This window comes from Peromyscus maniculatus, chromosome 4 (genome assembly GCF_049852395.1).
Source record: "Peromyscus maniculatus bairdii isolate BWxNUB_F1_BW_parent chromosome 4, HU_Pman_BW_mat_3.1, whole genome shotgun sequence".
Lineage (NCBI taxonomy): Eukaryota > Metazoa > Chordata > Mammalia > Rodentia > Cricetidae > Peromyscus > Peromyscus maniculatus.
This window is the reverse complement of record NC_134855.1, coordinates 36,953,396-36,978,179: the sequence shown is the minus strand read 5'-3', so window position 1 is coordinate 36,978,179 and position 24,784 is coordinate 36,953,396. Positions and strand designations below refer to the sequence as shown.

Here is a 24,784-nt window from a genome sequence, read left to right as displayed (position 1 = left end):
GTCTACCATGTAGCTCTTCCGTGTAGGACCTAAGGCAAGGTCCACTGGAACAGCAAACTGATGAGTGAGACACGTGCTCTTCAGAGAATAACCTAGGACCAAGGGACTCAGCTGAGAAAACTCACAGTTCCTCGAAAGGATGCCCTTGTGCACATACGCATAGAGAAAAACAGACCAGGCCTCCTGATAAAGGAATGCTCAAGATTCAGATCTCGTATCTGTGCCAAGCATTTGCTGAGTACTAACAACTAAAACAGAAGTCAGTTTTGTAACTTTTTAGATTTAGTGAGAAGACAACCCATAGACAGTATCAAAACAAATAAACAAACTCGATAGAAGGACTTAAAATGAGGCCAGGAGCCTTTTTGGAGCCCACTACCTATGGTGGGACACCTCGAACAGCCTTGAGATAGGGGGAGGAGCTTGGACCTGCCTCTACTAAATGTACCAGGCTCTGCGGACTCCCCATGGGAGGGCTTACCTTCTTGTAGGAGGAATTGGGAGGATGAGTTGGAGGAGGAAGCCTGGAGGGGTGGGAGGAGGGAAGAGGGGGATCTGGGATTTGTATGTAAGATGAACAAAAAATTTCTTAATAAAAAAATAGAAAAAAAATGAGGCCATAAGTTCAAATGCAAAGATGAGCTTCTTCAAAGAGGTATTAAAGGGATAGAAGAGGGAGCTGGGAAAATGGGGAACAGCAGTTCTGTTCTGGCCGAGTTTGGTTACTAAAACCCATGTCAGGCGGCGGCTCCCAGTTGCCTCCAGCTCCCGCAGACTCCAATACTTCTGCCTCCATGGGCAGCTGCACTTGTGTGCACACTGCCTACCCCACCCCTAGCTAAAAATAAATCTTTTTAAAAAGGTATGTAACAGTTCTTCTGTCAGAAAGAAAGATGGGCACAGCAGGGTAATACTTATTTGTAATCCTCCTTCTTGAGAGGCCAAGAGAGGAGGACCTCAAATTTGAGACTAGGTTAGGTAGTACAGCAAGCCTCTCCCTCAAAACAGCAAGAACAGTTGGAGGAGGGAGACGAGGGAGGGGTTGGTGGAATGCCTCCGGACATTAGTGAAAATCTAGTGCCTATGACATTTTCTATCAGCATTTCTAAGCCATCCCATTTTAAGAGCAATGTATCCAAGTGGTTACAAAAACTTCAAGACTCTGCTCTACCTTCCAGGAAGTCCACCAACCTACATCATTCATCAAAGAACACTACCATGCATGGAGAAATCTCTCAGAGTCTTGAAAGTTAGGGAGGGAGAACTATGGCCAAGTCAAGGCTTTGGTAGACAAAGTGTTAAAACAGAGAAGTCCTGGACAGTGTGAGGAAGACCAAACAACAGGACAGAAGGGTCAGAGAAGAGGATGGGTCATCAACCATGTGACTTTCTTTCTGAATGCTACATCAGTGTGGGTGCTTAGGCGTGCAAATTTAGGTTCTGCTTAAAATCAGGGGAAACCCCTACATGAATAGATTCCCTGGATTAAAGTTAATATCAGATTTAATTTTTACAGTCAAGAACAATTAAACTGTCTGCTCATATTTTCTGGATCATGAGAGCTATTCACATTGAAATGTCTAACATTTTGCTCATTGTTTAAAAAAAAAGCCTTCAAGTGCTGACATGAAGGTATGTGCTTTATTTCTAAGTGTGCACACCACTGCAGTAACATGCTGGTGTGTGTGAGAGGAGACAGGCTGTAAGTGAAGCTGTTCCCCTCTGCTTGATTTGACAGAGCATCGCATCCAACTTAAATATCAATGAATGCTTGTTGGAGTGTTCTTATTCACAGCTACAGAACCAGGACAATGTCTTTCCTCCATTAACTGTCATTTATTGAACTAAGTATTATTTCAAAGAAAAGAAGAACTAGTCACTGCAAAGCAATTCCTATTTTAGCTACACCATTAAACTTAACAAAGCCTTGAAACGGTTTCTGATTATTGAAAAATTAAACATGCCTAAATTATCCAGTCTCATTCTACAGGTAGCCAACATTTAAAAAATCCCTTTTGAAATGCTCCCAAGGAGGTGGACTGAAAAAACATTCTTCCTCAGCTCTTTTTCTGCTTCAGAAAGCTTCAAGCAGCTCAGCACAAGACTGGAAGTTAAAATGGACCAAAACAGGAGAATAAGTAATTTTCTTTAGCTGATGCTATCAGTCCAAATCGCTTTATAACCCAACTGAGATACCAGGACCTGAGCACTCTCAACCTGTACCTCCCTGTGGGAACAGCCATCACCTCACCTTTGCAACCATAAAAAATAAGACTATATAGGCTAAGGCAGAGACTGCTGTCACATTTTTCATGTTAGAAGCTTAAAATTTAAAATCCAAGTATTTGAGGCAACTCATACTGTATTTTGCATATCTTTTGCCATGAACCTAGTTTATGGAAATTTTAAAAGCAGGTATTTGTGTTTCTTATAAGGTCAGGATTAAAGAGAAAAACCAAGAGGAAGTAAGGTTCCTTCCCTGTGGCTGTGAAGCAGGGTGGCCCTCCGTGGACTGAATGAACTGTGTGGGTACCTTGTTCTGTATCTAACAGTTTCCATGTGTGCTGAGCAGTATTGGCATCTTGCTTTCAAAAGTAAAACTGCAAGTTAGAGTAGGGACAATAATTTCCTCCTCCTCTTATCCCCTGAATCTTCAGTAATTTTTAACCCAAGTTCCTTGAAGACAAGTGCTCTGCCATTTCTGTCCCTGCAGGTCTCAGCAGAGAGACCTCTGCTGTGGTGGGAAGCAAGAAACTGGAAAACGCAAGGCCTGCCACACAGTAATCAGGGCTGAAGGTGCTGGAAGAGGGTGGACAGAGTCCTCCGCAGTTAAGAGCACCTGACCTTCAGAGGACCCAGGTTCGAGTCCAGCACCCACATGGCAGTTCACAATCACCTGAAACTCCAGTTCTAGGGGATCTAACGATCTCTTCTGACCTCCATGGACATCAGGCATGCACATGGTGCACATACATACATGTAAGCAAAACACTCACACACACACAAAATAAAAAATAAGTCTGAAAAAAAAATTAACAAGTTCTGGAAGGCCCACGCTCACTGGCTTCTTACATTTCCCAGCATTGTGACACCAACGACAAAGGCCGGCCATGTTCACAGGTGCGCCAGTTTCCCACCAATTAATGGGTACTGCTGCAAATGACAGAACTGACTGAAAGTGCCCAAGGCCCAACCTAAACAAAATAAAATACATAAAAAGCTTGATATTGGGGCTTGGCTCAGCGGTTAAGGGCACTGACTACTCTTCCAAAGGACTCAGGTTCAATTCCCAGCACCCTCATGGCAGCTCACAACTGTCTGTAACTCCAGCTCCAGGGGAATCGACACCTTCACAGAGATGTACATGCAGATAAAACACTAATGCACAAAATAACAATAGATAAATTATATTAAAAAAACCTTGATATCAGTGAAAACAAGTACACACCACACATTCTCGTACATCCACAATCCACTCCTCAATTTACTACTTGACTTAGAGGAAGAACATGTGTATTTGGCCTCTACCCGCTAGGTCCAGGCACAAAGTTTTTGGAATTCTTGTCATTTTTCTGAGTTATACAGGTGACAGAAGGGAACATCTTTTCTTGTCGTCCATCATGGTCCCCCATTCACAGCAGAGAGCCTCTAAGTCCCTTAGGACCTCCAGAATAAGTGTCCATGATAACGTGTCCTGGAACTACAAGGCTATGCCACCTTGCTTAGTCTAAAAAGCATCTCTATTTTATTACCTGTAAATGGCCCCAGTTCCCCTGTATGCTACTTCCAATACAACTTTCTGCAACGTGTGGCCACGTTAAGGCTTCCAATCTGGCTTGTCTGAGTACAGGACCGCGTTTTCAATTTAAATAGCACATGAGGCCAGTGGCACCATATGGAACAGCACAGTTGGTAGCTTCAAAACACATATTTTTTCCTTTGTTAAAATTAAAATTTCAATAAATAAATGTGTTTGTTTTATGATTTATAGCTTTAACTCTCTGATATAAGATAGTACAGTATAAAAATAAGAGGTAACTTGGCGAAACAAACCCTGCTTATATTGTAACTATCTGTTGTGGGGTCTTTAAAACACCTCAGCATACACCAAAGACTGGTACATAACGGGTACTTAGCAAATGCCAAGGATGAAGGTGAGCCTGTGGCTTTGAGTCCATCTCAATTAGGTACTAACCTTGCCCTACAGACGCTATTTCTCCAGCCACCTCAACATGAAATGTGTCACTTGGGATGGAAAATGTGAAAGACAAGAACCAAGTCTTCCCCCAAAACACTTTCTACTTGTGAAGGGAACAGTGTGGGAGTCTGCCAGAGTCCAGCTCCAACCTGCTCCCACCTTATGAAGGGCTCTTGGGTGGAGGAGAGAGGAACGAGGAAATATTAGGTAGAAAGATAGAAAGAGACAATAAGAAAGACAGAGACACAGGAAAGCCCTGTGTCTTAGGGAGGGCCCTGGGTCAATATCCAGCTGCTCCATTTACTCAAAAGTGCTTTTTATAATACACCAAGGGGAGGGGCAAAAGACCTTCTCCCCTTGCAAGATCAAAGCACAAAGTACTGACAAGTGTAGACCCTTCCAAACACCTGGTAACCACACCCCTGGCCAAATCATCTCCTTATGCAGCCCTGCTGGGTAAAGCAAACTCAGATTCTCTGACCCTGAATAAGGTCCCACTAGGAAGCCTCCGTGGGCCTCTACAAAATAGCTGAGAGAAGAGCTAACCAATAGAAACAAATGTCCAATATAACAACAAAAATTATCATGGAAGACTTATAATTAAAAGCCAGGGAATAAGGAGGAAAATTTTGCTAGAAATATGCTTCTGTGGGTAGAGGTGCTTGCGCAAGCCTGATGACCTGAGTTCTACCCTCAGGCTAAACAGAAGAGGTGGGATTGGATTGAGATATTGGAGGATTAAGGATTTTTGCATGCTTGGTGTGGGGGGGGGGGGGAGGATGAGAAACATTAAGTAGAAAGGAAGGTTCAAGATTGGAGTTATGACCAGGCATGGTGGTGCACAGCTTTAATCCCAGCACTAGGGAAGCAGAGGCAGGAGGATCGGTGTGAGTTCCAGGTCAGCCTGGTCTACACAGTGAGTTCCATGACAGCTAGAGCTACATAAAGACCCTGTCTCAAACAGCAAGATTAGATTTTGACAATGAAGGGCCTCAAATGGCATTCTAGAAGTCTGAATAGGAACCTTCAGGATCACCAAGGAAGAGATACTGGAGCCTGAGGAAAGAGCAGTCTCCGAGGGTGTAAATAAAGTACTTAATTATTCGCTCACAGCAAGCATCTGGTGCTTACTCTATGTCAGGAATACTGTTAGGTGAGAGAATTACAATGATGCCCGTGACACAGCCTTAACCCAGCCCTAACCCAGCGAGGCTAACAGAGCAGCCAGGAAACAGCAAAGAAAACAAAGACAACACAATGTGACAGGTGCTCCTAACAGAGCTGGGCACGTGGTTGGCAAGCACAGAAGAAAGACTCACATCTGGAGCAGGGTGGAAGGAAAGGTTTCATGTCGGCAAGGGGAGGAAAAAAAGGTTACACTGAACAAATGTAGAAAAAAGAACTTTTTTTTAAAAACAGCATTAGAGGATCATATTGTATAGCTACAATTTAGGATTGCTTATGGAGTCAATGTATATCTTTTCAGATCTGATTTCAGAAGGTTGAAATATTAATAATGAACAGTTTTAAATGAACAGAAGCAATATAGAACAAAGAATAAAACCAGCTAAGTAATATGTATGATGTTACTTTAAATTATGAAATAAACATGTTTGACCTCAAGGTAGAAAAAATATTAAAAAAAACAAAAAACAAAAACCTAATCAGACTAACATAACAACCATGAAGACTTTAGGTCAGAAATGACTTCAGCATTTTCCTCTAGCAGAAAGTGTACACAATAGCCATGCAAAACAATGATGGGAGTGTGGGGGGCAACAGAAACAATGCTTTAGAAAACGTTTCAGGAAAAGGGAAGAGTCCCACCCAGCTTTAAAAGCTTGACAACGGAGGTCATTCCAAACACACATGAGGGTATCATCTTCATTTTACATCCACACTGGTCAGGCCCATTAGCCTGGAGCATGAAAATGTCATATGTATGTATGTATGTGTATGTACACGTTTTTCTGTGTATGTGGGTGTGCACATTTGTGCAAGTGTGTGGAGCCCAGGGGATAACCTCCAGTATCACTCTACAGGTACTTTCCCCATGCTTTTGAGACAGGGTCTCTTAGTAGCTTGGAGCTCACCGAAAAGGCTGAGCTCCCTTTTAGGTAGATTCTGAGGAACTAATCCAGGTCTTCATGTTAACGAGGCCATCACCTTATCCATCAGGCCCTCCCTGCCCTCTCTATTTTAAAAGAATATTATGCATCGTCACACATACTACAATTCTGAAAGAGCCAAAATTAACAATTGCATTAAAAATATAATATTGTTATAGGAAATTAAATACAGCCGCTGTCTAAAATAACATACAATATAACAGAACCAGCCAAACAATCATGAAACCAAGCAACTATGAAACCTACTTAAAATCAACTGAAAAAATATGACAAACTCACAGAAAATAAGTTTACAAAACAATAGCAAGAGACATAATTTTATAGACAAGGTTTTTTTTCCAGGGCTATAAATCCAATTTAAAAAAAAACAAAAAACTTTCATTTTAACTCATCAAAATATCAGAGCTAATATATATGAGGTCTCATATAATTGAGTGTATAATTCTGGAGAGAAAACTTTAAAAATACATAATTTAATGAGACAGTTGTATTTATGGACTTCTTCTTAGATAACTACAAACTCAAGTTTGTATTTATGGATACGAATATCAACAGGACTGGAGCCACAGCACACCCAAGGCCCAGAGAGAAAGGAAGAGGGCATCCTGTGAGATCATCCTTTAGTATCTATACCGCTTGGCTTGTAACTGCTATAAATTAGAACCTGCAAGTGAACAAGCTGCACGTTCGTGTCATGGAACACTGCTACACAGAAGAGAATATTGCTGAATGAAGCAATCCGAATGAATCGCCAAAGAATTAGGCTATGTGGGAAAAAATCCAAAATTAAATGCCCATTGACCGGACTTATAACATTCTTAACATGACGAAAATGATAGAAGTGAAAGCTGCCAGGTACTGAGGAGGGGCACAGGTGAGGGGCATACCTGCAAGAGCGTAACACAAGAGGCTTTCTGGTGATGGGAATGTTTGGTGTCTTGACTGGGTCTATGTCAGCACTGGACTACAGTTTACCTATGCTAGGCACTGAGGAAACCCAGGTCAAGGCTGTACCAGACTTTTCTGTATTGTTTCTCCATAAATACATGTACATTCACAACGATCTCACAACTGAAATTTCAATTAAGGGTTGAGAAGATGGCTCAGTGAGTCTGATTGCCTAGAACCCAAAGGAAAAACCAAACAAAAACATGCTGTGGCAGGAGCCTTTGCAATCACGGTGCACCTCCGGGAAGACAGGAAATGGGCACAGCAGAATTCCCAGAAGCTCACGGGCCTGGCATGCACAGCTAAAAAGATGACAAAGAGCCCTCCTCTCAAACAAGGTGGAAGATGAGGACCAGCCAAAACCTGAGGGTGCCCTCTGACCTAAACACACACACACACACACACACACACACACACACACACACACACACACACACACACGAGAAAAAAAGTTTTTTTCAATTTGATGAAAAGTATACTTGAGCTGGGTGGTGACGCATAACTGTTACCAGCATTGCAGAGGGTAGGGCAGGAGAATATCAAGTTCAAGGTGGCCCGAGCTATATGCATCAAGACCTTGTAACAATAATAATAGGAGGAAGAGATGCTAGGTGGTGGTGGTGTACACCTTTAATCCCAACACTCAGAACCGAGAGGCAGGCAGGTCTCTGAGTTCTAGGGCAGCCTGATCTACAGAGTGAGTTCCAGAGAAAAACCCTGTCTTAAAAACCAAAACTGGGGGAGGGGGAGGAAGAACTTATCCAAACTTTATTACAACAAATACCTGAGGAAAAGACAACAAGATGCATAAGAACATTTCCAATGACACTATTAAAGGTTTGGCTTGGTTTACTTTACCTACATAGATTCTCATTCGGTTTACATAATTTTAGTGCCAATGATATTCTTGTGACTTAATAACATTTTTCCTTCTAAAAAAGTCTGGACTTTATGTGCTTTTGTCTTTAATCCTTTAGCTACGCATTCAAAAGTTATTGCATGTTGAGCATTACTTATCTGAAGATCTGAAATCCCAAATCCTCCAAACTCTGAATCTTTTGAGCATGATGTTAGAAGTTCTAAGTTTAGAAAGCTGGAGAGATGTTACAACAGTTAAGAGAAGTCACTGCTCTTTCAGAGAGTAGGGTTCATTTCCCAACACCCACACAGGGTGGGTCACAACCACTTCTAACTCCAGTCCAGGCGTCCATCTCCCTCTTCTGGACTCAAAAAACACCTGCACACACTCAATATACATACACTCAGGCACACACATACAAATAAAATGAATAAATCTTCTTTCAAGTTCTGTTTCAAGACACACTGCACATGCATGTGAGATTGTCAAAGAATAAAATTTAAAATATTCTTTTATTTTATTTATTTATATTTATGTATGAGTGCTCTGCATGTATACCTGCATGCCAGAAGAGGGCATCTGATCCTAATATAGATGGTTGTGAGCCACCATGTGGTTGCTGGGAATTGAACTCAGAACCTCTGGAAGAGCAGTCAGTGCTCTTAACCTCTGAGCCATCTCTCCAGACCTAAAATATTCTTAATAATTGTTTAAAAGTTGCAGACTTTAGGCCGGGCAGTGGTGGTGCACACCTTTAATCCCACTCAGGAGGCAGAGCCAGGCGAATCTCCATGAGTTTGAGGCCAGCCTGGTCTACAGAGCAAGATCCAGGACAGGCACCAAAACTACACAGAGAAACCCTGTCTCAAAAAGCAAAAACAAAACAAGGTGCAGGCTTTGGAACAATTTTTAGCTTGCATTTTCAGGTGTGGTGTTACCTAGTAAAGTCTATTCGGATATTACAAATTAAAGAAACTCTGAAATCTAAACACTTCTGGTCCCAAGCATTTCAGTTACGATCACAACCTACACTAAGTCACAAGAGACAAGCTATCAAGTTTGCTCAATATCAAATTTCCAAAACCCGACCAAGCTGGCCCTGGCACCTGACAGGTGCCTACTGATAGTTTCAGAAGAGCATTATATGTCCACAGTTATAATCCAAACACTTAGGATCACATGAAGATGAATCAATCTGTCTGAATTTTTCTAATTAATTCTGTTACCAGGGAATTTGACAAATGAATTCTTTATCTAAAAAAATGGCTAGAAAAGAAATTTTTGAAAGAGGAAAAAAAAATTAAGGTTTTCATTGAAGCATCATGCACTATAAACACAGTTTACCAAAGCAACATGAAAAGGAAGGGCTTGTTGAATAGTGTAGGTAAACAACATTTCATAACTTATTCCTTCATTCTTCATCCTGCAGGGATGCCTGCTGCTGAATAGTTCAGGGGGAAAGAACCATTTGCCCACGAACTGACATATAGCCACCACTGGATGATACCCCAATAGGTGATATACAGGTTTAATTAATGTATTGAAAATTGTTTTGTAAATTCTGAAGAATATTTTGGAAAACTGATACTTGACAATGTGTGATAGATTTCAGATTGACATTTTTATCTGCAAAGAGCTGAGCTGGACATTTCACAGCAAAGTTATTTTTCATCAGTCTCAAATTAATAGCCGTCCTTGTAAAGTCCAGGTGGCATTTCTGCTCACCTACTGCTGTATTAAAATGGTCCCTTGCTGCTTATTCAGTCGATGACAATAACTAGGAATTTTCCATCAGTGTTTCATTCTAAGAGTCAAGGTGGATTCTATGAGACTATTTATTCCAGCAGACGTCTTGAGAGACTTTAAATCATTCTCTTGTTTATGTGCAGCAATGGAAGAGACTATTATTAATAGTAAGTTCAGACTTATAAAGATTTATAAATTACACACAAGATGAAAAAAAACAAAAACCACACTAAATTGGGCTTTTTTTTTTTTCAGAAAATAAGAACTTACTAAATGGCAAGTCTTGAGTCATCAATTACTCTGTGACAATTATGGTATTTTCACTATGGTTAATTATTTTACAGAAGCTACTGGGTAAATTGTTTCAAGAGATGCAATCAGATTCATGATGGCAGCCTGTTCTAATGTCACTATCTTACTGCAGGAAAGGAGCACCTTTGGGTTTAAAGACTTTTACAAAGGAAGTCAATGACAGTGGCCAACACATCGGACTCCCGAGATTTGGAAAATTTATCAAGTAATAAACATGTAATCAAGCAGAAGTAAAAGCTAAATTCTAGTCACCTTACAGTTCATCCTTAACACCGATCAAACAATCTCACATATCTGTTTATAAACCAAGACTTCTAGGTTTGTCTTTGGTTCATGTTTCATGTGTCTATCTTCCCTAATCAGGCCAAAAAATTGTGAAGGATTTCTCAGACCGACTGCACCCAGCCCACGACACTCCCGTCTGCTGCCTGCCACTCCTGAGGGCCAGCACAATCTCACACAGCACACAACTAACGGGTGTTGACCAAAACAAAGGGCAACACATCACTTCCGGCCAGAAGCACCTTTCTAATATGAGTTATCCAAATTGGAGTAACTACATCTCACAATGGTAGGGCTCCAACAAATATCTGAACCATCATGTATCCGCAGTCTCTTTCTAATGAGTTATCCAATTGCAGTAACTACATCTCACAGGTGGTAGGGCTCCAACAAATACCTAAACCATCATGGATCCGCAGTCTCCTTGCTTGGCTCCCTGGTTGTACGCAGGGTTAAAAGTTACCTCTAACTCACCTTTGTCTCCTGGATGGTCAAGGGTCCAAGTGTCAGAAAACAAAGTTCTCTTCACTGCAAAGTAAATTCTTCTCAACTCCCATTTTACATGAGTATTTATGTACCTCACACCCAAGGGCCTGCCCAAGTGTGTGCTTTGGTTATGACACTAAGAATTCATTTTGTAGTGCATATATTCCTGTATAATTCATTTTGCCCTTTGAAAACAACACGTTAAGGGAAATGGCCAACTTCAGTGCTTTTAAGCTATTACCTTAAAAAATGTATATACGTCAGTTCTTTAGGCCCCACCCCTAACCCACCACACCTTTGTGAAAGACAGAAGGACAGGGGATAAGCTCTCTCCATTAAGTGCATTTTTTTCTTCTTACTGAAGAACCCAAAACTAAGTAAGGCCATCCAGTTGAAATCCACCTTAATTTCTGAATGTTGATATACCATAAGGATTAAGAGTCGAATTTAAAGAGTCCACATTATATGAAACAGGGAACAGTAAGTCTCTATGATCATGAAGCATTCACAGAAAACATCTTTTCAGAGGAACAATTGTGTGCCCTGACTGCTGAATTTCCTTGAGGGCTAATCAAACCATCTGAGCAAATAATAAGAGGGACTTCCTCATGCCAGCAAGATTAGTTCACTACCCTTTGTTCCTCTAAGCTTCTATTACATGTCTGGAAAATTTGGTCTTAAAGCTCCAGTGTGCATGGGGGGCTGGTGTTAACATGTGAGTCCTCAAGGGCAGGGCTGTGTGTGACAAAGTGTGCAGCATCCCAAGAGCTCGCTGCTCAGCTCCTGCTGGCTGCCACCTTGCTGAGCCTTCAGATCTTCATGCAGTCTATATCACCACTGCCACACGACACATGCAACCCTCGATCCATGTACTCTGAACACCTGTGTCAACAGGAGCTGAGAATTTCAGGTATACAACTGCAATTCTGTCCCTTTATCCCAAAGCATAAATTGTAATATAATAAATTCTTAAGAAGACAGCACATTCTTGCTGAGGAAAAAAATGTAACAGAAAGAAAATGCTTAATGTTCTAAGAGCTGTGAAAATAAGTAACAGAAGCACTCAAGAGACCACAGTCCAACTCCCTACTTTTCATAAATAAGAAAACTAATGCCCAGGGGTGTTAGTGACTAGCTCAGGGGACATACTTGCCTGGCAGCAGAGCCACAACCAGAACTCGGGTCTTTTGATATCTTTACAAACCACTATTTGTTGGTTTGCATAAGCTATATCTTTCAAACTTTTTTAGTAGTTTATTTTTCCCTTAATCTACTTTGTATCCACAGTCATTTGTCTACAGCACCAAAGGCCAGTCAGTCATACAGTGGATGCTACAGAGGGTCCAGGCATTTCAGTGCTGAGCCAGGCCTTGTTGTACAGACTTCACAGGTATCAACATGTTTAATCTTCACAACCACCATGAGGTGGGTACGTAGAGCACTCTATTTTACAGATGACCCAAATCAGACCGAAAGATTACCTGTAGTGTCAGAACTGAATAGCCGCTGGCTGTTAACTATGATGCATCCCTTGGTGGTACTTTCATGAGCCTCACTCACTGTCAAGTCCTACAGTTAACCTTGAACTGAGCTGTGGGCTGTGGGTGAGACCTTGGAAACATTTATGATTCACCCTCTCTCCTCAATTCTCTCAATACTAATGAAAAACAAAAAGCAAAATCAAACAAACAAAAGCCCCACAAAACTAGGGCCAGGAAAAAGGGGAGACCTAGCAAGTAAAGCCACCTGCCAGCCGACTACATTCAATGCCCAGACTTACACAGTGAAACAGAAGTGATTCCTTCAAGATGTCCCTTGATGTCCACACATGTGCCATGGCACAATTCTGTACTCTTATACCACTACAGACACAGACACACACACAAATTTGTCATTAGCATGAAGGAAATTCTAATTTCAAAAGTGCCAGGCAGGCTGGGCATAGTGGTCATGCTTTCATCTCAGCACTTGGGAGGCAGAGGCAGTCAGACAGAAGTCTGTGAGTTCCAGGCCATTCTGGTCGACACAGTAAGTTTGGGAAGAGCCAGAACTGCAGTGTGAGACCCTGTTAGGAGGGTGGGAAGCCAGGAAGAGCTGAAGGGGGACTCACGCCTATAATCTCATTACTCTGGAGAGAGAGAATTGCCCTGAGCTTGAGACTAGCCTGAGCTATACAGTGAGTTCCAGGTGAACCTAGGCTTCAGTGTAAGATCACAACTCAGAAAAAAAAAATTCCCAAAATGGAGCCCTAACTTTCCTGTTGTTAAGATTTGGGATATGAAGGCGAACAAGAAGATCTATGTGCATACTTAGGAAACTTGACGTTTGGCTCATTGGTATCCAAGGAAGACAGCGGCTCCCCAATGTTAGAGTTTGTCAAGGTTATCAAGTTTAGTGCTAGACCATCTCATTCTGCCTCCCAATTTATACCTCTCGAGTTTGGAATATAAGAAACAGTACATAATTGGTCAGATACCCAGGTTCCATCCATCTAGTGTTTCAAAGTTTGTTAAGTGTACTGTTGAGTGTCTATGAAAAATTGCATTCCAAGTTCCAAGACCAGGACCTACAAGCCTCTACTGTACTTGGATAGCCCCAGGTGAACTACAACCACGTTTTTTATACAACAGCATTTTATGACAAAACACCCACAACTCTAAATTCTATCCAGACACTAGGCACCACATCTACACTCTAGGTAAATGGCGATAGTCACTTAAAAGGGCTTCCCCTCCTCCAACCAGACAAATGTGATGGTGTTGGTAGCCTAGCATTGCAGGGAAGCCAGATTAGGGAAAACAGGCTCACTACCTAGGATATTAGCAGTCACTGAATTCATATGGAATACAGAGGCTAACTGTGCTGGCTAGTCTTTTATGTCAACTTGACACAGAAACTAGAGTCATCTGAAAGGCGGGAACCTCAATTGAGAAAATGCCTCCATAAGATCTGCCTGTATGATACTTTCTTCATTAGTGACCGATGGTGGGCCAGGGCTGCCCATTGTGGGTGGTACCATCCCTGGGCTGGTGGTCCAGAGTTCTGTAAGAAAGCAGGCTGAGCAAGCCAGGGGAAGCAAGCCAGCAAGCAGCACATCACACCCCCCATGGCTCTGTATCAGCTCCTACCTCCATGTTCCTACCATTTGAGTTCCTGTCCTGACTTCCTTCGATGATGGGTAGCAATATGGAAGTGTCAGCCAAATCAAACCTTTCCTCCCCAACTTGCCTTTTGGTCATGGTGTTTCGTTGCAGCGACAGAAACCCTAAGACACTAACAGTAGAAATCACTCATACTGTGGCTGTCACAGAAAAGACTTTCCATTGACATCTCCGAGCTCCGTGAGGGCTATCTGTACAAAATCTATCTATCCAACCAGGCACTATTCAGCACACCAAAAATGCTTCATATGATATTGCCTAGGAGTTCTGAGACTTCCATATTTGACGTATTTTATACCATTAAAATTTTATAATCCAACCTGTATTGACAATTTATCATCAGCCATGAATCATTATGAGTCACATTATAAACTATGTCATCAAGGCTATGAATAATAAAATGATCAGCAATGTGACCAGCAATGTGGCCAACATTTATTAGTATATCAGGTAAAAGGAAATCCAAGCTATGAAAGGAAAAGAGGAAAGCAATTTAGCCAACGGATATGTGAAGCAGTTCTATGTGTAACTGAGAAGTACCCTCTTGTCACACCCCCAATTCAGTCACTGTAACAGAGTCCCAAGAGATGAAGATAATTCCACTGAATTATTAAGTGGCAATGTGAGAAGGCCGTCAGTGCGGTGAGACCATCACGTCCATAAGCTGTAGGTCTTGGCATCTTCAGGCCTGATCCCCTTACTTGGATCCTCACTCCTGGCATAAGGATGACCAGCGGATGGCTAGCACATCACTCCTTGCACCTACATGCAGCTTGATAGCCATGTGCCTTACAGTTTTACCTTTCTCTTGTACAACTATCTGTGGTTAAAGTTTGGCCACAGAACCGTCACTTAATTCTCCAAACACATCCTTGTCCATGGGTGTTCTGTTTCAGAGCCATCTTCCTCCCCTCGGTGCAGAAAGCGAGCGACTTCCATATGGAAGAAGGAATCATCCCAGAAAGCTGAAGGCAATTTTCCAAAGTGACGTACAACTCCATGGATGTCTGTTCTAGAACAAGCCTACAACAAACTCTACATTTCATCAATTAAAAAACAGAGTTGTTTTCCACTTTAGACTAAAGCGACGAGTCACTTCTCAAAGTAAATTAAAAACATCAGAATATAGACCATTCTCAAAATATCTTGATTTTGAAAGGAGTCAGGTTAGGGTCACAGTGAGCCAGGTGGCTGGCATCATGCCAGTCATGAAAATCTATTTAAATAGATCTCTGGATAATAACATGGGGGTGGGGGGCTTTCTGTTTAAAAGATGACAACTAGATTTTTAAAAATCAACTTAAGTAGTTTAATTTTTTTATTTATTTTGCCAATTTGTACAGAGAAGAAATAAAATTGCAGTTATGATTTAATCCAGACTTAATCTAAATGCTCCAGGTTATATGATTACTCAGGTTTTTATTAGATTGAATTGGTAGTGGGTTCTTTAAATTTACGTTATGTCAGGTCCATTCACGGGATTATCTCGGTTTATGGGGCCTGTAAATGCAGCAACAATGTGTATGACTTTCTCTCTGGCTCAGGAGCAGCTGCCTCCTTTCTCCAGGCCTGCCATCATGTCCCTGCTACTCCACCTCCCTCCAAAAACATCAGAGGAAAGAATCAGCACTACACTCAATCTCTCCCATTTCAGAGTCTTTCCTGTGGCATTTACATGCCAAATGCAGCACCTTCTCCTTATATAATAGAAGGTAAAGACTTTAGCCAAAACAGTTTGATATTCCCAATGACTATAAATCATGAGCCCCCTCTTTTTAAGCCTTCCTAACAAACAGGATGTATTTCCATTGAAAGCCTGCTTTTACCTGAAGCAGGTGAAACTTAACTGCTCAATCAATCATGCTCATATACACTCTGTATATTTGAACAAAATTTTCTAATGCATCAAAGAAACTAAATTCCCTCTTATATTTTGGGGAGCAAGAGCAGGAATGGGCTTGGGGCCTCACGCAAGCCAGCTGAGCTGCAGAATCTACCTCCCCCTTCTGCTTTAACTTTCCAATCTTGAAGTCAAATTAAACAAGCAAGAGTTAAACTGTTATAATGTACTGTTACATAATAAAAGTTTCCTGTAGGCATTTACAAACACTTCCCAAAATCCTCCACATTGTTACTGTAGGCGAATTAAACGTCTAAATTAGAAGGTTCACTGATTACAGACATACCTGAAAAACAATGTAGCAACTAGAAGACACAACCTTTCATTTCATCTCCCTTGGGTCTTAACTGAAATGCCTGCAGACTTTTCAATGCCCTTGATGCATGCAAAGTAGGGGTCGGAACACAGGAGATTGGTTGGACAATTGACTTCTAATTTTACTGAATCAGATACAAAATAACCAAATGCAGAAGGTTTTATAGCACCTGCACCCTTCCAAGCAAACAGTGTGGAATTAAAAGTACACAAGGTATGCTTAGAAACAGCCAGAAACACTTCCTCCAGACCTTGTTCTTGCTTTCACGTTGCCATTTGCCACAACTGTTTCCCAGGTATCAGAAAGGAAGATACTTCCATGCAATATACTCCATCTAAAAAGAGACGAAGAATTCTACTTTCTAAAAAACAAAAACCTAAGCCCGGTTCTGGGAAAGCATATGTCAAAATATTGTCTTTCTGCATTAACTGACCAAAAATGTATACTAGCCATTATTAATTTTATACATATTTACCAACCTTTAAAAGTTGTAGGTTTGTGCTTTTTATTCAGTGAAACTCAGTGACAAAGAGAGAAACGGCCCTTTCCACTAATTACATCTTGAAATATACATGACTGAGATGTCCCCGGGTTACTTGCAGTGGTAACTTACACGCCCCGAATTTCACTGTACCAGACGGTTCTATCTGTCCCATCGCTGGCCAAACACTGCTGCTCTGTTTCTATTCATTATGTATTATACGAGGCCTAAACACAGCCCAGTATGACGAGGGGAAATATTCCAATCCTTATGACAGCAGTGATGCATTCAAGATTTCTCACAGTACAGTCCGGACCTGGAGCACTAAAAGGCGTTTTCTGATACAGCTAAAATATGTTGGCTGCAAGCTCGTCACTCAAGAACATTTGGCCCTCTGTCTCTGCGGGTATTCAGAAAACCCTAGTTTTAAAAAAAATGCGCTATCCAAACCTTGCAAAACCAAACTTGCCAAGAGCCTTGTGCAACGATCAATAACCTTGGGCTACACTGACACCCAAATTCACGGTCCTGGAAACCAATGCAGCAAAAACCCAGAACCATAGACTGGAGCCCCAAGAAACTACCGCGCTTCCCTCTCCGCCGCCCTCTGCCGCAGGGAGAGAAGCGGAGGCAGGAGATGAACGAGGCTCACCAGCTCTGAAGATGCTCCGTGACCTCTGGCTGCGCGGGGAAAGCAGGGCCGGGAAGGCGCTAGTGCGGCCGCGGCCCGTGCGGACTCTGTCCCTGGTGCATTCCTTGCATTCCAGCACAATCTGTCGCCAGCCTACGAGCTGGCAGCGCGCGTCGCCCGTTGGACACACACACACCTGCCTATCGCGGCGCCCGGAGCAACCGCGGCGCCTCCGCTGCCTGCGCTCGCGGGGTGTCGCACTCAGCCACCACACCGCCAAATCTCAGCCCCGCCGCTGGTCCCCTCGTTTCCCAAGGAACAGGAGGGGACAGGGACCCCCGATCCTCCGATGGGTGCAGCAGCCACGCTCCAACTCCTGGCAACGCGAGGAGGCAGGGCGGTGCGGGAGGGCGGCCCGTAGCCTTGGGGCTGGGGCGCCCGCGAGGGAGGAGCGTGCGGTTTGCTGCCGCGAGCTGGGAACCCTGGACCCGCCGGGCGGTCGCCACGAGCACCAGTGCGACTCCAAGGACCGGAGCGACACGCGGGGCGGGCGTGGGAGGCAGCGGTAAGCGGTTGCTTCTGAGGAACGAGGGACGGGGCGACAGACGGCCGGCCCCCGGCGCGACGGCGCGCGGGAGCCGCGGGGCTCAAGTTCGGGAAGCGGTGGCGCGGTGCCGGAGGAGAAGCGGTCGCACCGAGCGGTGCGGGGCAAAGTTGTGCGCCGCCGGGGGGGGGGGGGAGGGGAGAGGCGGGCGGGATGGCGGAGCACGCGGCGGGGACGGAGCCACCGGAGCCAGGGAGCCGCGGGGGGCGCCCGGCCGTCGCCAGGTCCGGGCTCGGCGCGCTCCGGGCAGCTCGCGCCCCGGAGCCCCGCGCCCTCCCCGCCAGCGCCGCGCACTTACTTTCCAGCTCAGGCGGAGGTCATCGTCGCTCCAGGAACCAGGGACATCCGCGCCGAAGGGTCGCCGCTGCGGCACCGGAGCAAACTGGCCGAAGTGCGGCAACCGCGCCGCTGCCCGCCCCTCCCTCCCCACCCGCCCCCTCCCCCGAAGAGGCTCTCCCACCACCCTGGTGGCGGCGGCAGCTCGCCTTTACCCCGTGCCCATAGTGCCGCCGCCGCCGCGGCCAGCGTCCACGCGCACCCAGCCCCGGAGCCACTCAGACTGCTCGGAGGCCGCCGCCCCGCCGCCAGCCCGCCCGCCCGCCCGCCCGGCCAGTGCCGGCACCCGGGAACGTCAGCACGCCGCCGTCCCTAGACAGGCTGCGCGCCCGCCCCATTGGGCGGAAGGAGAGGGCCGGCCCTCCCCATTGGCCCGGCCCTCATATTGAACGAGCCAATGGGAGCTGCGGTTTCAGGTCGCCATGGAGACCGATGCTGTTAAGAGCGAGAGGGCCAGGAGAAGGTGGGGAGTGAAGATGAAGGTGTCTGTGGCCTCCGGCGCGGGAGGGGGTGGGGGGAAGGAGTATTAGGGGATTCCCGAGCTAGCGCTCTGAAATCGGGCGGGTCTTGCTTTTGACTACTGCCAAGACTGTGCATGGTAGGGCTTGTCCCTGGCGTCAAAGGCAGAAACCACTGAGCCCCTGGACTTCGGCTTAACATTGAGAGCTCAGGAGTGGGCGGTTCATTTTTCCTGCACCTGGGGAGCCTGCAAGGCTATGCCCTTTGACCTTTGACATCCGTGCAGCCCGGTGAGTTCCACTCCATTCCTTAAATCTCTGCTTTCTTCCTGACGTCACAGGGCCACTTGAATTCTTCCAACCACTCCCCCTTCCCTGAGTCGAGTATTTCCTTTTTTTTTTTGGTTCTTCAAGCCTATGACCCCTCCCAAGGGAAACAGGATTTCTTGCGCGTGGTATTTTGGTAAGGAAACTGGATGCGATTGTGCAAAGGGATCGACCCACAGCAGAATGAGCTCTATGCTTCCCAAAGCAGCAAGTCCCTGATCTCTGCTTTCCCCCCTCCCTCTTGTCCTGTGTGCTTTCTGCACTGAGCGTAGCAGGTGCACGCTCTTTCCAGTATTTCACGGGCTGGAGCAGTGCCAGAATCAATCCCGATGATTTTTGCAAAAGAAGAAATAGGTTGCAAATGATGGATTTTTAATTTCTGACTACTTTCCAGATTATCTCTGAACTTGATAAAGAAATGATGAATTGGGACATGGAATCGGTACTCACGCAAAATCCTGACCTTTAGTAATGAGTGCTCTACTTTCATTTAAGTCATTTGTGCTAGTTTGCTTGTACTAATTATTTTTGATGAGCGATGTTCATAATTAGATACTACCCATTAATCTGGAACTTATAGACACGATACTACTTTTAAACATATGTTTAAAAGATCCTCACTCTAGCACATAGCCACTGATATATTCATCTCCTACTTTTGGTGACTTTGTTATTTTCATAATATCCTCTTTAGTTAAAAAAAATCCTGTTTATGCTACTTCCTCTCAAAATAAGGGACTGTATTAATTTTTTTCTCATATTGTGCAGGAAAAGCTGATAGGAAGTTTGAAATTGCAAATATTTTGTTGAAGGAAGCAGATGACTGTGTATGCAAGCTGTATGTATCTACCTTACATTCTGAATTATAAGTGGATGTTTGTATCTACTTTACATTCTGAATTATAATTCTGAATTAATTCTGAATTATAAGTGGATGTTTTGTTTTGCTGTTGGTTTTTGCATTATAAAATATATCCTAAGAAATGTTAATATGGCACCTTACTTGGGGAAAAAAATCTCCTTGGTACTTACTGTAAACTTGGATTTAATTGACAGTCCTATGCAGGGTTGAACTGTGGAACAAAAATGAGTAAATGTGAATATATCACTTAAATATTTTAGAATTAGGGTGGAGGCAGCAAGCAGTAAGGTTGGAGATATCTCATGGCTTGATATTAGGAAAATTGGCTGCTTTTGAGGGGTTTTTTTTTTGGTTTTGTTGTTGTTTGCTTAATGTGTGTTTGGTCATAGGAGAATAGGAAAAGGTAAAATCTGAAGGTTGATAAATGAGACATTTTAAATGTCTAGTCAAGATACCAATTTTTTGTAAAATTTTAAGTAAAATTTTAAGGAATGAATGGAAGTTTTGCCTAATCAAAAGCAAAAATGGGTGTCTCACTTTTTTCCTTTGCAGAAAGAAGGAAAAAAGAACCAATTTTATTTCTACCCTAATAATCATTTTCTTTTGTATTTTTCTCAAAACATGTATCCGACAAGTATTTTCATATTGTTTTGATGTGTGTAATTTACATGTCATTTCCATTGTCAGTGATTAAAATCTGGCTGAAACCCAGCAGGAATAATGAATGTCCCTAAATCAGTTGTCATTCAACATTATTTTTTTTTCTTGTTATATTTAGTGGAAAAAATGTTGAACTTTTATTGCTAAGCATTGCTGGTTAAAGCTAAGAAAACCCTTTGTTCCACTAAAAGTTGATGTTACTCAGAACCTACCTGGCTCCTATATTCCTTTCGCCATCAGGGTGGTGATAACCTAGGAGCCTTCTAGAGAGCCCCTCTTACATCTGCCTCATTCTGATAGCAAGTCTGCACTGTACTGAGAATCCCTCCATTCTGCAAGGAATCCTTCATAGGACTCCATCCACTCTGGGGATCCAGCAAGAGGCCCTTCAACTCACCTTTCTTAAACCCCAGTCTCAATTTTCACACCTTTGCCTCCATCAGCCCCTATTGAGAAGTGCCCTGACCCTCTGTTAGGCTCATACTCCAGCTGTGCTAATTAAACAGGATTTTTCTCTGTCCTTGGTGCCTTCTCAGATTCCCTTCTATACCCTCTCCTCCCAAGTTTCTCTCTTAGCCTCCCAAATATCTGGCCTTTTATGGAACCGTGTTTTGCTTATCCTCCCCCTTTATCTGCTGGCCTTTCCTTTCACCAAGAAGCAGTACTGATGGGAGAGCTCCACTTTTTCATCCCAGATGCTTTGACCCTTGAAATTGTTCTGAAGATGGTTCTGTCTGTCCACAAAACCGCGGCTCATTTGGCTGACTAAGTTCTCTCATATAACAATGTCTTTTGGACCGGGAGTGGGGTACATGCGTATAAGTGCAGCACTTGGGTACCAGAGGTGGTGGGGTCAGAAGTTTATCCTCATCTTTGTGTACATGGCAAGTTTCAGGCCAGCCCTGGTTACACGAGGCTCTGTCTCAAAACAAACAAACAAACACACAACTTTGCTTAAAACTTGGCAGGATTTGTAATCACTTGGGGAGTTTATACGCGCGCACACACACACACACACACACACACACACACACACACAGATTTTTTTTTTAAGTTTTTAATTTTTATGTGAATAAATTTATTCACTAGAAGACTGTCATATTCAAAGTCTTCTCACATTTAAAATGAGAAACACGAGGCAATAAGAGCTTCAGGAAACTGACCAATGTTACATCATCAATAGGCAATAAATCATGGCTATCCCTGACATGCTGACTATAGGGCTTAATTATTTTTTAAAATATTTTTTGTTTAAAACAATTTTTCAATTTAAATATATTTTGGTCATATTCTTCCCCTCCCCCAAGTCATTCCAAATCCTCTCCTCCTCCCTACCTACCCAACTTTCTTGAAAAACCAATACAACAAACCCTTCCAAACCAATGAAACAACTCCCCCCAAAACAAAACAAACCAAACCAACCAACAAAAGCCCTGTAACCAAATAAAAGCATACAAAAATACTGTGGAGTCTGTTATATGTGGTCAACAACTCCTGGACATGAGATCTGCCCTGAAGTGGTTGATATACTCAGTGTCACTCCATTGGAAAAAAACGGATTTTCCTGCTTCCAGCAGGTATAAGTGACAATTCAGTTGTTATCTTTATCCTAGTGGCTAGGTTTTCATTCATTCATTCATTCATTCATTCATTCATTTTTTTAAAAAATATAACAGAATAAAATATAGTAAGATAAAACAAAAACTGTCACAACTTGGGCAAGACAAACCAACAGAAGGAAAAGAGCCCAAGAGAAGGCACAAGAATCAGAGACCCCTGCCCCACTCTGAACACTCAGGAATCCCAGAAAAACATAGTTGCCATGGTTGGAAGTCAGCTTCCTGTAAGGATGTGGGAATACCTACTTACCTTGGGTGGGATCTGCCCCATTTCTGGGGCTGGACCCTGGACAAAATGGAAAGGGGAGACGAGCATCCCTTGTGTTCTCTGCTCCCTGACTGGGTGTCATGGCAGCTGTGTGGAGCACTTGCTGCTGTGACTTCCCTGTGTTTGGGCTATAACCTGAGACTGTGTGCCGGAGTCACCCCTTCCCCTCAGTTGCTTGTGTCAGTTATTTTATAACAGCAATAGAAAGGGAGCTGAGACACTCCCAATTCCAGGCTCTCCTAGGGGAGGGAACCTTTGCCAGCTAGCCTGAGGAGCCATAGAAATGCAAATGGCCTACTTGAGCAGAGGGAGCTGTGTGCAAACCGTCTAGGTCTGGCTGCTGGGTAGCCTTGGTGGAAAGAGGGGGCCTCTACTTAGGCTGATGGTGGACAAAGTTTACAAAGAATGAAGAGGTTGGGTGATACCCCAGGTTCATAAGTAAACAGCAGAACACCAAGGAACTCTCCAGCCCCAGTGCAGAAAGTTGACCTGGCCCTTGCCAAGGCTGGGAAGATGGCAGTACTCTACGGGGTTTACCGTTTTCATGTTAGCTCAAGATGATTAGTGAAAAATCTTCCTTTTGAAATATGGACATAGAAAGGAAGGACTAGAAGATGTCTCTCTCTGATATCTCTACAGTAGGCAGGAGCAGTGAAAACAGAAACTGAAAATACCCCAGCGCTGGTATCTTCTATCATTGAAGAGGCCTGTTTATACACAAGCAGGCAGGTGGTGAATGAGGAAAAGCATGGCAGTGCTGAGCCCCGGGACAATGGTTAGGCTCCAGAAATAGCTCAGGCGGTTCAGGATCATATATGTCTCACCTTCAGCCACATTGTCTGAAGCACGCAAGTCCTTCACCATCCTAAAGACCCAACCCGGTTTCCAAACCCTGTCCCCAACCACCAATCTCAGGCCGCCCTCTGCCTTCATATTATTGTGGCACTTGACATTTTACCTCCTGGTGTAGTTGTTTCTGTGCGAACATTCTCCCCAAGAGGATATGTTCCCTGGCATGTCCAAGGCTATCCCTTGGAGTGCCTGGAGCCCCAGAAGTATGCCGCACAGTAAGAGAAGCATGTGTTCATTAATCATTATAGTCCTTACAGGAAGCTGATTTCCAGCTATGACAGATAGGAATCAGTAATGTCGGGAGGTAACTAGAAAAAGATGAAATTAAATATTCAATGTGGAAAATGAGAATCTATGCAGAGTAGAGATTTCTCCTCTGTAGCCTTCAAAGACAGCAAAGCCCTGGAAACATGGGAACATTAGTGGAAACATGCATGAAAAGAAATGGATTTGTGTGCCTTCTTCACAACGAAGGCTGTAGAACTCTGTTTACAGGGAAAGCGATTGGAATGCAACTTTGCCAAGATGTTTGAATAAGAGTCACTTAAATTTTGTCTTCAGATGAAGCTCCAAAGTGATGCTGTCTCTCAAAACAAGATAAGATCATTAGAACTGAATAATTTCACAAAAATCAGAAAGCCGTCAGACATTTGGTATGTGTAACAGACATCTGTTGTGTGTGATGATCATCCTTCCTAGACCTATCCCCACAGCCTTTGAAGCAGACAGCCCTGCATGACTCATGAGCCTTTGTCCCCTCCTGGAAACAACCTTATGGAGTCCTAATTTAAGGTAGCCCAGCCACTGGCTGTTTACCTGTGACTGTAATGGCATCAGCCAGAGTATTCTGGAAATGCAGAACTTAGGCAGCAAGCAAGCTGCCTTGGCCCTGATGTTACCTCAGCTGCTATTGGAGGACACCCCCATTTGTTACCTCAAAATACCACTTTGGGGCTGAAGAGCTTGCTCAGTGGTTAAGAGCATTTACTGCTCTCACAGAGGACCTGAGTTCAGTTCCCAGCACCCATGTCTAACAGCTAAACCACACGCAGTAACTCCAGCTCCAAGGGGTCAGACCTCTGGTCCCTGCAAGCGCCGGAACTCACATGCACATTCCAGCTCTGCTCCTGACATACACACACACAGCCCTGCCTCTCCTGGAACTCGATTTATAGATCAGGCTGGCCTTGAACTCACAGAGATCTACTTGCTTCTGCCTCTCAAGTGCTGGAATTGAAGGCATGTGCCATCATGCCTGACTCCAATTCAATTCTTCTTCTTCTTCTTCTTCTTCTTCTTCTTCTTCTTCTTCTTCTTCTTCTTCTTCTTCTTCTTCTTCTTCTTCTTCT

At 43.7% G+C, this 24,784-nt stretch overlaps 2 protein-coding genes across 36 annotated transcripts in view; one reads left to right on the top strand and one right to left on the bottom strand.

Moving 5' to 3' along the window:
• Pkp4 (plakophilin 4) overlaps nt 1–18,486 on the bottom strand; it is a 224,053-nt gene extending 205,567 nt beyond the window's left edge. For 17 of the 24 annotated variants that reach the window (XM_076569508.1, XM_076569510.1, XM_076569519.1 and 14 more), the window contains exon 1: nt 18,352–18,486. The gene's annotated coding sequence lies outside the window, so the exon portion shown is untranslated. Of the gene's footprint in view, nt 1–17,470; nt 17,881–18,351 lie in introns of those variants that run through there. The other 7 variants (XM_076569528.1, XM_076569529.1, XM_076569527.1 and 4 more) reach the window with 7 other exon arrangements.
• Nucleotides 18,487–18,844: 358 nt separating this feature from the next.
• Ccdc148 (coiled-coil domain containing 148) overlaps nt 18,845–24,784 on the top strand; it is a 284,674-nt gene continuing 278,734 nt past the window's right edge. For 8 of the 12 annotated variants that reach the window (XM_076569535.1, XM_076569536.1, XM_076569532.1 and 5 more), the window contains exon 1: nt 18,870–19,138. The gene's annotated coding sequence lies outside the window, so the exon portion shown is untranslated. Of the gene's footprint in view, nt 19,139–24,784 lie in introns of all 12 variants that reach the window. The other 4 variants (XM_016003164.3, XM_076569531.1, XM_016003165.3 and 1 more) reach the window with 3 other exon arrangements.